This window comes from Artemia franciscana, chromosome 13 (assembly GCF_032884065.1).
Source record: "Artemia franciscana chromosome 13, ASM3288406v1, whole genome shotgun sequence".
In the NCBI taxonomy this organism is placed as follows: Eukaryota; Metazoa; Arthropoda; class Branchiopoda; order Anostraca; family Artemiidae; genus Artemia; species Artemia franciscana.
The window spans coordinates 11,947,779-11,962,817 of NC_088875.1; the positions used below are offsets into that span (position 1 = coordinate 11,947,779).

At 32.9% G+C, this 15,039-nt stretch overlaps 1 protein-coding gene and 1 non-coding gene across 4 annotated transcripts in view; both read right to left on the reverse strand.

Annotated features, from left to right (window-relative positions):
• Nucleotides 1-15,039, reverse strand: part of LOC136034528 (dihydropyrimidinase-like) — a 255,283-nt gene that overhangs the window by 151,203 nt on the left and 89,041 nt on the right. The window lies entirely within an intron of this gene.
• Nucleotides 6,276-6,478, reverse strand: LOC136035122 (small nucleolar RNA U3). The gene has a single exon (XR_010619343.1). It is a non-coding gene; the product is annotated as a small nucleolar RNA U3 (small nucleolar RNA).

Here is a 15,039-nt window from a genome sequence, read left to right on the forward strand (position 1 = left end):
GAATATATTTAGAAAAAATGACTGGAAAATCAAACTAAACACGACGAAGAAGGGTAATATTAATTTTATGCTTTTAATTCAGTTTCATCAAAATATCTGGTACAGAGGATTATACTTAAAAAGAATGAGTAATACAAAGAGAACTGGTTTCTGTATAGTAATTGAGATTGTCAGGTAGCGGCTGTGTGCATGTTGAGACTTCAATTTTTATTTTAAAATGTCTATTACATGTATCTATATGTTTAAAATCCTTTTGAGGCTGGATTCTTACATATTGTAATGTGATAAACATTTTATGAACAATAAGGGTATTCCATAGACTTTTTAAAATATATTTTAAAGTTATTACTTTGTTCCTACATGGTTTTAAATTTAGAAGACTTTTGTACAAAAATTGTGATATAAGTCTTGCAATAATACGTAAGGCATAATTATGATGATCATGAAAAATAATTTTTGAAAAGCTGACAAGCCTGGTAGATGGTAACTCTGATGTCAGGAGTCAGCTGAAATGCCTTCGTCAATAAGTGTCTTGTCTTATACATAACAAGAGGCTATAGCGATTATGATAGAGTATAAGTATCCAGTCGTAATCAATTTTTTATAATTCTTTCTTGTCAAGTAGCTTTAATTACATTGTAACTAACATGTGTCCATTTTGTTCAATATAGTACTTTTCAACTATTAGTTTCGCCATCTTTATATATAAGCCAGATAAAATAGTTATAATTTAAATTAGCAAATAATTGGCAAACACCTGAATATATATGTTAAAATTTACTCAATAGAGAAGTGTTTTAAATTTACTTGCCACTTGCTTTAGTTTGACAGTTGAGCAAATACACGATTTCTAATTTAATTATTGAAGACTTGAGTCAAAAGCTAATTAAAATAGCAAGAATCCAACAGTTAGTGGTACCGAGCTGTAAAAAAGGAGTAACTCTTACCAATGGTAACCAAAACAGTAAAAAAAGATCTTTGAATTTAGAATATTTTTATTAAAAAACAATGAAAAGAGTTTCCAGTTTAGAATAAATTAAATTTAGAGGTAAGAAAAGAGTTTTAAATTTAGAATACTTTTATCTGAAAATAATGATATAACTCACTTTAAACTCTGAAACATAACAATTTTTTTTTACTCCATTTCCCTTATGGGAAGCTTACAAGTCCTGAAAGAGGGTAATTCTATTGTCAAGTGCGTCAGCTAAAATTATCGTCATTAGTAAGCGTCTTGTCTTAAAATTATAGGAGCCTTTGGGAGCTCATGCTGATTTTGCGCATCTTTTGACTGCAGCACCAAAAATTGCTGTGTAGCAAATTTGGGCACGTGTAGCACTATTGTAACCATCAGTGGTGGCAACCCTGACTGTGTATCTTTGAATAAGTATTAACCATTTTCTTTTGACAAGGGACACTAATTAGATTATAAGTAATGTGAAAAACCGGAAAAAAAAACCTAAATATTTACGAGTAATTCTCCAATATGATTTTTGAGAATATCAAACGTTTGGCAGTTCCATGCAGACTCGGGGAGAGTGTTCCGATGCAGTTTTTGTCAAAAAGTGTATTTACAGTACTATACTTTCAATCAAACCCTTAAACAGCCCTCTACGTTGTCCTTCGTCAGCAATGATGAAGGTAAGAAAAAAAGAGTAAACATTCGTGCTTGCCGGGTAAAAAAAAATATTTTACCTTGTTGTCCTAGCCAGGGGACTGTAAGTTTCCTGTTTGAGATTTTTGTCGGTGGCAATTCCAAAGATACATTTTTGACTTCGATCCGAAGACGTGTTTGAGAGGTTTCAGTCAATTTTTTAGAAATTCCCGCAAATTTGTTTTCACGACAAAATTTTTCTATGAAAACTAGTCGAGATAATAGTTATTATTCCAGGATAAGCTACAAATGGCAATTTTGTTTTACAAGCCACTTTGTTTTAAAACTTCTAAAACGTTTTTAAATTTGTTGGCCGCGGTACGTTCTTAATCACTGCAACCATGATAATACCCCTTTCCATCCACCCAAAATTCTGTTGTGACTCTATTTTTAAGGACTTATTCAACAGACCAACTGTTCATCGAAAATTGAATATTCAAATTTTGTCAAAATTTCTAAGTAAAATCCTTCAATTTGATTCTAAGGCAGAAAAACTAAAAAAGCAAAACGCTACTGATCAATTTACAATTATGGTTTGGCGTTTTGTGCAAAATATATTTGAAAAACTGTTTCAACTACACTGATTTGCAGCATTTTTTTACAGTGATTTCTTTATGTTTCTTTATATTACTAATTTATATTAATTATATTTTATTATTTTTATATTCATATTATATTTTACTTTTTATTATAAGACTTTTATTTTTTATATATAGATTTTTATTTTTATTATATTCTATTTATATTGCATTTTATATTTTATATATTGTATATTATTACATCTATTATATTTATATTAATTTATATTAATACTTTATATATTAATGCATTCTTTATATTTATTAAATAAAAAAAACTAGTTTTTTTAACTGAAAGTAAGGAGCGACATTAAAACTTAAAACGAACAGAAATTACTCCGTATATGAAATGGGTTGTCCCCTCCGCAGTCCCACGCTCTTTACGCTAAAGTTTGACTCTTTGCCACAATTCTACTTTTTAAAACAACTAAAAACTTTAGCGTAAAGAGCGTGGGACTGCGGAGGGGACAACCCATTTCATATACGGAGTAATTTCTGTTCGTTTTAAGTTATGTCGCTCCTTACTTTCAGTTAAAAAAACTAGTTTTTTTTATTTAATTTCTGAACGTTTTTGAATTAATGCATGTTTGATTTTGGCTCTCCGCACATAAATTATTGAAATGAAATTAGTATATTAATTTTTTTTTGGCTAAATGGCTTTCTCTTAGTTTTGATCAGACGATTTTGAGATATAAGGGGTGGGGAAGGAGGCCTAGCTGCCCTCCAATTTCTCGGTTACTTAAAAAGGCTACTAGAACTTTTAATATTCAACGAACGTTTTTATTAGTAAAAAATATACGTAACTTAAGAATTAACTTACGTAACAAACTTTTATATTCTTATATTTTTATTATGTGTACGAGGGGGTTTGTACCCTCGTTAATACCTCGCTCTTTACACTAAATCGTAAGTTTTGTTCCAATTCTTTAAGAATGACCCCTGAATCAAATAGGCCGTAGAATAAATAGTTGAAATCACTAAAAATATTTTAGCATAAAGAGCGAGGTATTTATCTCCTCCTAAATACCTCGCTCTTTATGCTAAAGTATTTTTAGAACCCTTCATATGCGTAATAATCTCTGTTTGTTTTAAATTTCAATGCCATTCCTTACTTTCATTTGAAAAAACGTTTTCATGTTTATTTTTTCATTGTTTTTTTTTATAGTAATGCTAGAAAATCCTGCGCCCTTTTCATTGAATTTTTTTCCCCCATGGCATATTTCTCCAAGGAAAGATCCTCCCACATAGCCCCCTCCCTCAACCCTACCCCCAAAACCAAAAAAATCCCCCTGAAAACGTCTGTACACTTCCCAATAACCATAATTATATGTAAACACTGGTTGAAGTTTGTAACTTGCAACTCCTCCCCCAGGGACTGTGGGGGAGTAAGTCATCCCCAAAAACATAGTTATTAAGATTTTCGACTATGCAAAACAAAATGGCTATCTCAAAATTTTGATCCGTTGACTTTGGGAAAAAAATGAGCGTGGGAGGGGGCCTAGATGCCCTCCAATTTTTTTGGTCACTTAAAAAGGGCACTAGAACTTTTCATTTCCGTTAGAATGAGCCCTCTTGCGACATTCTAGGACCACTTGGTCGATACGATGACCCCTGGGGAAAAAAAACAAAAAAAACAAATAAACACGCACCCGTGATTTGTCTTCTGGCAAAAAATGCAAAATTCCACATTTTTGTAGATAGGAGCTTGAAACTTCTACAGTAGGGTTCTCTGATACGCTGAATCTGATGGTGTCATTTTCGTTAAGATCCTACGACTTTTAGGGGGTCTTTCCCCCTATTTTCCTAAATAAGGCAAATTTTCTCAGGCTCGTAACTTTTGATGGCTAAGACTAAACTTGATAAAACTGTAAAATCAGCATTAAAATGCGATTCTTTTGATGTAGCTATTTATATCAAAATTCAATTTTTTAGAGTTTTGGTTACTATTGAGCCGGATCGCTCCTTACTACACTTCGTTACCACGAACTGTTTGATACTGATAACTACCGCTGTTCTGACAACGTGAAGCGCAACAAAACATGAATAAGAGGATGGAGATCTTTAAGTGGCCTACAGAAAGTAAAATACTTATTCATGAGGCTCTCGATCGTATTTTACCGACCATGAAATGAAAAATTCTCTAAAAAACTCAAGCCAGCATAGTTTCAGTAATGTTGTAGTTCCCAGAATTCTAAAAAATACAGGAAAATATGACGAGTCTGTTCAAAACAGTTTTTCAGATATATGTTGCATAAACTCCGAAGGAGTAATTTTCGTTCGTTTTAATTTTCAACTTCGCCCTTTATTATTGCCAGAAAATTGTTATTTTTACAAACTAATTATTCTCTAGTTTAATAGTCTATTGGAATAAATTTTAGCCATGGAGTTCTGGTTATCAGAGGCAACACTACAGTTTCATTGTATTATTGATGGATATTTCAATTAAATAATATTATATTCATCGCAATATTTTATTTTATCAAGAACCTCCTAACTTGAAAGGCCACCTAAAAGATGGAACGTATTGAACATGCAGAACACAGTTCATTGAATTCACCTAAATTAGGATTGGGGAAACATACATTTCTCATAAGCTAAGGGGTTAATTTTTTTTCACTTTTCTTCATGAAAATACCGAAAAAAGGTATTTTTGAAAGTCTAGATGGGGTAAAAATCTTGGCTGGGGGATCGGGTAGTATTAATTTTCTATCTTCCGAAATACACTAAAAAACAAACTTAAAATCACGGAGCTTAAGCATTTATGTTGAAAAAATACGTAATTTTGACCATAAAGATCAATTAATGTGACTAAATTAATTGCCCAAGAGAGAATTCATCTGGAAGTTTTTAACCGATGCTTAAAAGTTTTGATCGAGTTTTGAGGGTATGTTTAGAAAAAGGGCACAGGAAGGTGTCACTTGTTTGTAAATTTTATTTTGCCTTGTAAGAGAACGATCATCTTAAAATCAAATAAGCCCTCTAGAACAGGACTTCTTAAAGTTTTTTCATTGACGACAGCAATCATGATTGGGAGTTTCTTATTGACCCCATAAAAATATAAAAGAAGGACAAATAAATGTTTTTTTGATGACTTAGTTATAAGGTAAAATTATGCATATACATATGGAAATACAAAGCTTTAGGATTCGTTTAAAAGCATACAAAAATCTAAAAAAAAAAAGTTCCGCAAAAAGTTGAAAATTATCTTTAATATACTTACAAAAATTATGAGTTCTATTTTTCATCAAATTAGCATTTTTTGCAATAACATAAACAGAAGAAAATTCTCGTCGTCTTAGTTCGATCAAATATATTCGCACGCAGTCTGTGAGTGGTTCAGATTAAATTAAAATGAAAGGGAAAACTTTAGTGAGATGAGTCTGCTTGTTTTTTATTGCATAACAAATTAAATCTTGGTGAAATGTTTGACACTGCTGGACGTAAGACCCCTTCAACATTTTCTAGCGATGAACGGTGAACGAAAGGAGAGAAATATAAAAGACAGAAGGAGTTTTCGCTTTCAGTGAAGCAATTTTCAATATTCATAGAGCATACTTTGAAGAGTTATCATTTTTGTTCGTTTGCAAATCTCTTATTAACTTTCGCCCTACACTATGTGTAGTTTATCTAATATGCCGATTGTATTTCATCCTTCATCACCCATAACGGCGCTATAGTAGGACATGCTAAGATTAAAATAGCTTTCCGTATTTTCTACCCAGTGATTGCGCTGTGACTTCTATCAAATGACGACGAAGACCACACTGCCTTTCCATCACAAACCCCCCCCAAAAAAAGAAGAACAATAGGGAATTTCTCAAGACAGTGGGAAACGAATTACAAGGAATATTTCAGCCCTATGTCCAAGGGCCGTCCTCAAGGACGGCTTTTGACATAGGGTCAAAATATTCTTTCTAATTTGTTTCTCACTGTCTTGAGAAATTCCCTATTGTTCTTCTTGTTTTTTGGTGTTTGTCTATCAAATGACCTCACCACCGCGAAACCAGACATCAATAGAACGTTTTCAAACGATCTACAATTCCGCGTCCACTTGGACTACATTTATCTTATTCCAACTACTAATAACAGCAGCCAAGAAGATTCCTCAACTTCCAGCATATGCCAGAATCAGTCCTCCATCATCTCAAGATGGACGTTACCACTTATTAACGTAGATTGTGGACTCGTTGATTTCCTAGTGAGACCTAGTCAATCACACAACAGAATTACTCCTGTGAAGTATGATCTTAATATCAGTGTTTCCACTTCAAATTTTTGCAAATCCCTAAAAGGCTGGTGGAAAATCCCTAGAAATCCGTATTTTCAATACCAAAATCCCTAAAAGTTTGTAATAAAAGTTTGTACTTGTAATAAAATACATTCTTTTGACGCCTAAAGCAATGCTTTGTATTTATCGACTAGTTAAGTTAGGTTTAAAGCCATCTCCTAAAAGGCTCTTTCGGGGTTGCCCCTCGGCGAAAAAAAATCACTAGATTCTGGAACAAAATCACTAAATCAGCTCATAAATCACTAGATTATTGGAGAAAGTCACTAAACCAACCAAAAAATCATTAGGATTATAAAACAATTTATCAGTGCAATGAATAGTTATTTTGCCTCTTTACCATGTTCTATGCAGGCGCACGAATAGAAAAGAGTGTAAAATTACTTCCCTAGATGTGGATAAATACCTTTAGGTTGGTGTTTTGTGTTTCTCATGTGAAAATTACCCTTGAAATTTTGAAAAATGCCTTTTCGCATGTTTATGCAAATAATAGAACGAAATTCTTCCTTCCTCCCTGCATTTTCTGGATTTGATACCCTGGGTTTACCTCCTGATCCATGAAAATTAGTTATCGGTGACCTCATCAAAGACTACTTTACTTTTTAATTTTTTCCTCGTCCATTCAAAGCCCCAGTTTTTCCCCCAACAAATATGGAAACTATTTTCTTTTTACTCTTTTTGAACTTGTGTAATTACTAGACACCAGGGGAAATTTTTAAAATAACCTTTTTCTTTAGCTTAATGGAAATATAAATGTCATACCCTTAACGAAATTAAATAAGCATCGGTCATATTGTTTCTTTAATAAAAAAAAATCAAAAGAAAATGTTTTTCTCTCAATATATTTCAGTTTTATTACTGAACATTAATTTAGAAAAAATTTCAACAAAATATGTTTTTCAAGGAAAGTGATGAGCTCCATTAAACCTATGCGCATTGTCAGTTTAATATACATATGCTCATATTCATTCTTTGAAATCTTAATAATTTTTTAGTTATTAATGTGATTACAGTGAAAACATTTAATTTGTTTTCCGTAAAGTGCAAATTATGTTTTGGCCTTGAGTAGGCATAAGGGTTGTGAGTCCCTATGAGTTTCATTCGGTTGCTTATTGTAATTTTTGTTTGTTTTGGGTTATATTTATTTATTGATGGTGATTTGTGGCAGTTTTACGCTTTGTAGATTATTTGACGCTAAAGATCATTTTCAAAATTGTTGCTGGTGTTCCAGTAATTACGCTGTACTTGAGGATTGTTTTCCTTTTTTTAGTTACACAAAAAAAGGAAAAATTACAACCAAAGTTTTTCTACTGTGAATCAGAGTGTTCGGAGTAAATATTTTCAGAGGGGGTGGAGTAAACTGAATGTCATTTTATTTCTGAAATTTATCTCGCAATTAAAAGTTTGGTCACCTAGTAATGCCTATTAAGAAAGATTGTTTTTTGGAAAAAAAAGAGACGTGTGAGGGGGGCTGATTGCCCTCCATTTCTTTTAGTCACACAAAAAAGAGAACTAGAAATTTCAATTTGCATTCAAGTGAACCCTTGCCCAGTGTTCTAGGAGTATTGGCTCTATGCGATCATCCCTGGGGAAAAACACACATCCATGATCTTTCTTCTGGCACAAAAAAAAAAAAAAAAAAAAAATAAAAATGCAAATTCAACATTTTTTGCGTATAAGAGCTTGAAACCTCTATAGAATAGGAAGTTATTCGCGCTTATTACGCATTTGAATTACAAACAAGAAAATTTGGAGAATTATTGGAGTATTGATTAGATATTAAAAGTAAAAACTAAAACCAATAAGAAATTCCCAGAAGAGATACCCCACCCCCTTACTCCCTGCCGACTTCAGTCATCAAACTATAATCAGTTTAACCTGTCTAGTTATATTATGAATCCTATTGTGAAAAGCACTAAGTCGTATTTTCTTTTTCAATAATTCCTTTTTTTCGTTCAGAAAATTGTATTTAATTTATATCTGCCTTTTTTTTCAATAACTCTATTTCTGATCTGCTTGCAGATGTAGAGGGTGTATTCATATCCAATCTACTTTCAAAGGTTAGAAAGAAAATCTAATTTGGAACTGATCGATTATAGAGAGTAAAAAACCTTAAATATGAAGAAAAAAATTGACCTGAGCAAATAAGAAGTTGTGAAATAAGAACCATAGAACATATTTGCAAATTTTGATTCACTAGGTTCGCTTATCCTCTTAATCATAACGCTCTGAGATCTATATCTGATAAAGTGAGAAATCAGAAGTTTCAAAGGCGGTATATTTGCATAAATGCTAATTTGGCACGTATTGGGAGGTGTAATGGACCGCTATTTTCGCTTTTTTTTTTTTTTTTAGTTAGCTTTCTTCTGATTTATTCGATTGAATATTAAATCTATGCGCTATATCGTTAAAAATCACGGGATTTAAAAAAAATGTACAAATTCCTTAAAAACTCCAGAAGAATTGTATAGATCCCTAAAAACCCCAAAATCCCTAAATAAAAAAGTTTGCCCCTAACAGACCTCAAAAATCCTTAAAATAGGGGGAAAATCCCTATAATGACAACACTTGTTGGGGGTAGTTGGGGGGGGCTTGCTGCCCTCCACCACGTTTGACTCTTAAAAGGGAACTGGAACTTCCGATTTTCAACCAAATGAGCCTCCTTTAAAGTTAATACAACCATCCCTTACATAGAAACCTTAGATTCCCCTTAAAACCCTTGCTCCCGAGGCTTTGGTTTTTTTTAAAGCCTCAAGAGCCTTGTTATATAATATTTAGACATTTTGAATAAAATGGCCTTTTTAAATTTTATATTAAATGCATTTCGGAATAATGCGACATGTGTGTGAGGGGGCGGCAGCTGTCATCCGTTCACTTTGACTCTTAAAATGGGCACTAGAGCTTTTGATTACCAATGAGGACCCCCCGAACTTTATATGACCATGCTTTCTATAAAAACCATATATTCTTTCAGAGCATAACTTACAACCCTTGCCCTAGGGGCTAGAGGGTTACTATTAGATGAATTTTGGAACAATACGACGTGTGTATGTGGGGGGGGGGGCGTTAGCTGTCATCCAATCAATTTGAATCTTAAAAAGGGCACTAGAGCTTAAGATTACCAATGAGTCCCCTCCTTTCTGACCACACTTTTTACAAAAACTTGTGTTTTCCTAGGGCATAGCTTACAACCCTTGCCCTGACGGCTTGGGGGATTTGTCATGCTCAAATACATAGTTTCTGGAACTTTCATCTACGTTGAACAAAATGGCTATCTCAATCCTGATTAGAAGTGTTTTAGGAAATGATAGACATGGTGGGGGGGAGGCATTTGTCCTCCGATCACTTTCGACTGATAACAAAGGCACTAGTCCTCCTAATTTCCAATTGAATGAGCCCTTTTTGAAGTTTCTACGACAAAATTTTCTATAGAAAATCTTATATGCCCCTAAAGCATAACTTAAAACCCTTGTCCTGATGGATGGGGCCTGATAGCTGTCATCCAATCAATTTGAATCTTAAAAGGGCACTAGAGCTTAAGATTACCAATGAGTCCCCTCCTTTCTGACCACACTTTCTACAAAAACTTGTATTTTCCTAGGGCATAGCTTACAACCCTTGCCCTGACGGCTTGGGGGATTTGTCATGCTCAAATACATAGTTTCTGGAACTTTCATCTACGTTGAACAAAATGGCTATCTCAATCCTGATTAGAGGTGTTTTAGGAAATGATAGACATGGTGGGGGGGAGGCATTTGTCCTCCGATCACTTTCGACTGATAACAAAGGCACTAGTCCTCCTAATTTCCAATTGAATGAGCCCTTTTTGAAGTTTCTACGACAAAATTTTCTATAGAAAATCTTATATGCCCCTAAAGCATAACTTAAAACCCTTGTCCTGATGGATGGGGCCTGATAGCTGTCATCCAATCAATTTGAATCTTAAAAAGGGCACTAGAGCTTAAGATTACCAATGAGTCCCCTCCTTTCTGACCACACTTTCTACAAAAACTTGTATTTTCCTAGGGCATAGCTTACAGCCCTTGCCCTGACGGCTTGGGGGATTTGTCATGCTCAAATACATAGTTTCTGGAACTTTCATCTACGTTGAACAAAATGGCTATCTCAATCCTGATTAGAAGTGTTTTAGGAAATGATAGACATGGTGGGGGGGAGGCATTTGTCCTCCGATCACTTTCGACTGATAACAAAGGCACTAGTCCTCCTAATTTCCAATTGAATGAGCCCTTTTTGAAGTTTCTACGACAAATTTTCTATAGAAAATCTTATATGCCCCTAAAGCATAACTTAAAACCCTTGTCCTGATGGATGGGGGAGGGTGGGTTGTTATACCCAAAGACATAATTTCCGGAACTATCAACACCGTTGATCAAAATGGCTGTCTCAAAATTTTGATTGGATGTCTGACTTTTCGTCCCAATTCTTTAAGAACGATAAAATAAAAACAGAGGCCATTCAACTGGAACAAGAACCTTTTTTTGAAGCACTATAAAACTTTAGCGTGACTAGTAAAGGGGTTGAGGGAGTGGAAGCCCCTCTCATGTATAGAATAGCTTGTGTTCATTTTAAGTTTCAATCTTACTTCTTAATTTCAGCTGAAATAAAAGTTAATTTAATAAAGAGTCAAAATGTCCTGCAGATGTACCTTTAGGCACTGTTTGATTAGTAATTGACGCTGTGCAAAAGGAGAGGGCCCGAAACCATGCAGACTACCCATATAAAACAGAAGCTTTATAGATACACATAACACAAAAGTATAGAAGTCTAATTTTGCTGAAAGGAAAACAAAATAAGAATAGTGAATTAGTATTATGGAGAGGCAAAAGTAAGACCCTTTATTCCACACCCATTAAGAATCGTCCAACCCGCAGTTCACAAATAATTACATGTTGCATCCGATTTTGTGTGTTCTTACTTACGACCAATCGAAGATTATCCTATGGAACTGTTTTAAACTATTAGATGTTCATCGTTAAAACATAGAATTTTGATATTTCGCGGCACCTTAGGAGGGGTTGCCATCCCCTAGAAAAAAACAACATTTCGCCAATACCTGAATGTAACATTTCTACTGTGTTTCCAGGTTGTTTGAAATTACATGCGCGGGATTATGGAGGAATTCCTAATCCGAATTTACTTAAATTTTGGCTGGGGCAACAATGTTCAACATTATTTTTTGATTCATTTCTTGTTTAATGGAGCTTTTCTTTCACTAGTAGACGAGAATATATTTAGAAAAAATGACTGGAAAATCAAACTAAACACGACGAAGAAGGGCAATATTAATTTTATGCTTTAATTCAGTTTCATCAAAATATCTGGTACAGAGGATTATACTTAAAAAGAATGAGTAATACAAAGAGAACCGGTTTCTGTATAGTAATTGAGATGGTCAGGTAGCGGCTGTGTGCATGTTGAGACTTCAATTTTTATTTTAAAATGTCTATTACATGTATTTATATGTTTAAAATCCCTTTGAGGCTGGATTGTTACATATTATAATGTGATAAACATTTTTTGAACAATAAGGGTATTCCATAGACTTTTTCAAATATATTTTAAAGTTATTACTTTGTTCGTACTTGGTTTTAAATTTAGAAGACTTTTGTACAAAAATTGTAATATAAATCTTGCAATAATACATATGATATAGATTGAAAACTAAAAATTCATATAATTTTTGAAAAGCTGACAAGCCTGGTAAATGGTAACTCTGATGTCAGGAGTCAGCTAAAATGCCATTATCAATAAGTGTCTTGTCTTATAAATAACAAGAGGCTATAGCGATTATTTCAGTGTATAAGTATCCAGTCGTAATCAATATTTTATTATTCTTTCTTGTCAAGTAGCTTTAATTACATTGGATCTAACATATGTCCATTTTGTTCAATATAGTACTTTACAACTCTCAATTTCGCCATTTATATATGAGGCAGATAAAATATTTATTATTTAAATTAGCAAATAATTGGCAAACACCTGAATATGACTGTTAAAATTTACTCAATAGAGAAGCATTTTAAATTTACTTGCCACTTGCTTTAGTTTGACATTTGAGCAAATACACGATTTCTAATTTAATTTTTGAAAAAGAATTGAGTCGAAAGCTAATTAAAATAGCAAGAATCCAACAGTTAGTGGTACCAAGCTGTAAAAAAGGAGTAACTCTTACCAATGGTAACCAAAACTGTAAAAAAAAAACTTTGAATTTAGAACACTTTTATTAAAAAAACAATGAAAAGAGTTTTCAGTTTAGAATAAATTAAATTTAGAAGTAAGAAAAGAGTTTTAAATTTAGAATACTTTTATCTGAAAATAATGATATAACTCACTTTAAACTCTGAAACATAACAATTTTTTTTTACTCCATTTCCATTATGGGAAGCTTACAAGTCCTGAAAGAGGGTAACTCTATCGTCAAGTGCGTCAGCTAAAATTATCGTCATTAGTAAGTGTCTTGTCTTAAAATTATAGGAGCCTGTGGGAGCTCATGCTGATTTTGCGCCTCTTTTGACTGCAGCACCAAAAATTGCTGTGTAGCAAATTTGGGCACGTGTAGCACTATTGTAACCATCAGTGGTGGCAACCCTGACTGTGTATCTTTGAATAAGTATTAACCATTTTCTTTTGACAAGTGACACTAATTAGATTATAAGTAATGTGAAAAACCGGTAAAAAAACCTAAATATTTACGAGTAATTCTCCAATATGCTTTTTGAGAATATCAAACGTTTGGCAGTTCCATTCAGACTCTGGGAGAGTGTTCCGATGCAGTTTTTGTCAAAAAGTGTATTTACAGTACTATACTTTCAATCAAACCCTTAAACAGCCCTCTACGTTGTCCTTCGTCAGCAATGATGAAGGTAAGAAAAAAAGAGTAAACATTCGTGCTTGCCGGGTAAAAAAAAATATTTTACCTTGTTGTCCTAGCCAGGGGACTGTAAGTTTCCTGTTTGAGATTTTTGTCGGTGGCAATTCCAAAGATACATTTTTGACTTCGATCCGAAGACGTGTTTGAGAGGTTTCAGTCAATTTTTTAGAAATTCCCGCAAATTTGTTTTCACGACAAAATTTTTCTATGAAAACTAGTCGAGATAATAGTTATTATTCCAGGATAAGCTACAAATGGCAATTTTGTTTTACAAGCCACTTTGTTTTAAAACTTCTAAAACGTTTTTAAATTTGTTGGCCGCGGTACGTTCTTAATCACTGCAACCATGATAATACCCCTTTCCATCCACCCAAAATTCTGTTGTGACTCTATTTTTAAGGACTTATTCAACAGACCAACTGTTCATCGAAAATTGAATATTCAAATTTTGTCAAAATTTCTAAGTAAAATCCTTCAATTTGATTCTAAGGCAGAAAAACTAAAAAAGCAAAACGCTACTGATCAATTTACAATTATGGTTTGGCGTTTTGTGCAAAATATATTTGAAAAACTGTTTCAACTACACTGATTTGCAGCATTTTTTTACAGTGATTTCTTTATGTTTCTTTATATTACTAATTTATATTAATTATATTTTATTATTTTTATATTCATATTATATTTTACTTTTTATTATAAGACTTTTTATTTTTTATATATAGATTTTTATTTTTATTATATTTTATTTATATTGCATTTTATATTTTATATATTGTATATTATTACATCTATTATATTTATATTAATTTATATTAATACTCTGATAACTACCGCTGTTCTGACAACGTGAAGCGCAACAAAACATGAATAAGAGGATGGAGATCTTTAAGTGGCCTACAGAAAGTAAAATACTTATTCATGAGGCTCTCGATCGTATTTTACCGACCATGAAATGAAAAATTCTCTAAAAAACTCAAGCCAGCATAGTTTCAGTAATGTTCTAGTTTCCAGAATTCTAAAAAATACAGGAAAATATGACGAGTCTGTTCAAAACAGTTTTTCAGACATATGTTGCATAAACTCCGAAGGAGTAATTTTCGTTCGTTTTAATTTTCAACTTCGCCCTTTATTATTGCCAGAAAATTGTTATTTTTACAAACTAATTATTCTCTAGTTTAATAGTCTATTGGAATAAATTTTAGCCATGGAGTTCTGGCTATCAGAGGCAACACTACAGTTTCATTGTATTATTGATGGATATTTCAATTAAATCATATTATATTCATCGCAATATTTTATTTTATCAAGAACCTCCTAACTTGAAAGGCCACCTAAAAGATGGAACGTATTGAACATGCAGAACACAGTTCATTGAATTCACCGAAATTAGGATTGGGGAAACATACATTTCTCATAAGCTAAGGGGTTAATTTTTTTTCACTTTTCTTCATGAAAATACCGAAAAAAGGTATTTTTCAAAGTCTAGATGGGGTAAAAATCTTGGCTGGGGGATCGGGTAGTATTAATTTTCTGTCTTCCGAAATACACTAAAAAACAAACTTAAAATCACGGAGCTTAAGCATTTATGTTGAAAAAATACGTAATTTTGACCATAAAGATCAATTAATGTGAC